This window comes from Pundamilia nyererei, unplaced genomic scaffold (assembly GCF_000239375.1).
Source record: "Pundamilia nyererei isolate P.nyererei 1_Seehausen unplaced genomic scaffold, PunNye1.0 scaffold00123, whole genome shotgun sequence".
In the NCBI taxonomy this organism is placed as follows: Eukaryota; Metazoa; Chordata; class Actinopteri; order Cichliformes; family Cichlidae; genus Pundamilia; species Pundamilia nyererei.
The window spans coordinates 1288489-1290643 of NW_005187524.1; the positions used below are offsets into that span (position 1 = coordinate 1288489).

General features: G+C 45.7%; 1 protein-coding gene across 1 annotated transcript in view; it reads right to left on the reverse strand.

Annotated features, from left to right (window-relative positions):
* bmf1 (BCL2 modifying factor 1) overlaps nt 1-997 on the reverse strand; it is a 10123-nt gene extending 9126 nt beyond the window's left edge. Inside the window, exon 1 of the mRNA XM_005742767.1 lies at nt 833-997. The gene's annotated coding sequence lies outside the window, so the exon portion shown is untranslated. The remainder of the gene's footprint in view (nt 1-832) is intronic.
* Between the last annotated feature and the right edge of the window lie 1158 nt (nt 998-2155).

Below are 2155 nucleotides of genomic sequence, written 5' to 3' on the forward strand. Positions count from 1 at the left end.
TGTGTGTGTGTGTGTGTGTGTGTGTGTGTGTGTGTGTGAGAGAGAGAAAACCTTAGGTTCAACTTCCAGATACACAGGCTTGCTGTCTGTGCTGCTCTACTGACCAGGCAGTGAGCTGCATGTTTGTGTCAGACAGTAGCTCCCCCTGCTGCAGACAAATTAACAAAGGGGAAGGAGGGAAAGATGCGGTGGTGGCGAGGGAGCTCCGTTATTGACACAGTTTCAATCCAAGGGCTTTAAGTGCCTTCCACCACGCCGTGTCGGCTTTATGTAACATTACTCACACCGAGAAATGAAGCCTTCTCACGCTCAAGCTCGGCCACACATTTATAACATATAGAAATAAAGCAGAGCGCGTTTTAAACCGACATTTGACCGAAAAGACATGCAAAAATACAGCTTGAGTGGCGTGAAATAAAGACAAGCGTGGGCATATGTGTAATACGCTGATTCATTTCATTATAGGAAGAAAACAGTCGTTACTGCGTTTTAACAGAGCACCCGGGGACGCACTCGGCGCCCCGCGGTCTGAAGTCCATTCACCAAGCCGGGCTGAGCAAACCGGGAAAGCCGGTGTAATTCAAATCTGCGCTGGGTGAATGACAGGCAGCACATTTAACCGCGTTTATGAGCAGACAAGCCCGGTGGTTACGTGCAGCAACATAGGGCGAATGAATGCAGACGCGAATGGAAGGCAGCGGCACGTTGCGCTGTCGGTGCTTATTTTTAAGGACGCGCATGTTACCTGATGTAATCAGCTCGCTCCGGTGGACAGAGTGTGCCCTGGACGAGGACATTTAACAGCGTTTAAAAGTGTCTCCCGTGAACTTACCACACAGATCGGCTTCGCTGTAACGACTGTCCTATAACCGGAAAACAAAAAGAAAACAAAAGAAAAAAGCCTAAGAGTTCAGAATCCCGCTGAGTCAAACGACTTTAGTCCTTATCGCCTCCACGACTACTTCCATTCTGCGAGGAAAAGCGCTAGCAGCCTATATCTTTGCAGGCATGTCAGCTGACTCCGCCAACGGGGCGTGGCGCGAAAAATTAGTAAACAAACCCTCTTTAAAGAGGCCTGCTTTCCCTCCGGCACACTTGCACTGCTTCCAAGCGAAGAAAGCATATCCCTTTAAGAGCCGGCTACATATGGGTGCTGCAACCAATAGCCGACTTTGTTGTTACCCGGCCTTCTGGGTCGTGTAATCAGACACGTGGAAGGGGAAATTCCCCAGAGCACGAGACCGCTTTCTCACTACTACTGTTGATCATCCGGCTGCTCTGGTCAGATAGCGCTGTCATCTTGTGGTGTTTTTCAGCCGTTCTTTGCCCTGACGGCTGTATATTAATATATTTACCTGACATTTACTGAAATAATTCAGCCCACAATTAAAGTTGATTACAGCTCGAAGCATATATCACAGTATGCTGCATCCTGTGTTTTTCTCTATGGTAAGTACTGTGCAAACGTCTTTCATTTGTTTATATTTTGCAAGGAAAATGAGAAATAGGTAGAGTGATCTACTGCAACGCAAACACATGTGTGGAAGCACAGCTTATTATGATTAAAGAACAGAGGTTCTGTAATACTAATAAGCTTGACTGTCAATATTTGGTGTAACCATCTTTATTCTTGACCGCAGCCTGAACTCTCTTTATGTAAAGTAGTCTACAGGAATAGTTCTCCAGGCTTGTTGAAGAACATTCAGAGCTCTTCTTTGGATGCTGTCGGCCTGTTGTTCTGTTCTCTGTCAAGATGATGCCACACTGGTTCACTGATGTTGAGGTCCAGGCTCAGCAAAGCCATGACTGATGTGTTTTTCTACCCAAGGTATACATTTACCGCACAATCCTGTTTCAGATTGTGTTTGGAAACTGAAAAATTAAGCCAGGTTTGAAATCTGATGGCAGCGATATTCAAAATCATTGACTGAAGTGGGGCTTTAAAACATGATAGAGCCTCCACTGTGTTTTACAGACAGCTGTAGATATTCACCGTTGTACCTCCTGACCTTGTCTGTACATTATTGATAGGGATTTAAATTTGGATTTTCACCTCACAAAACCTGTTATCGCTGATTTTCAGTCTCGCTCTTGTGTAATTTGGGACACCTCAGCCTTTTTCTCCCCATTTCCCTTCCCTAAGAATGGCTTCTTT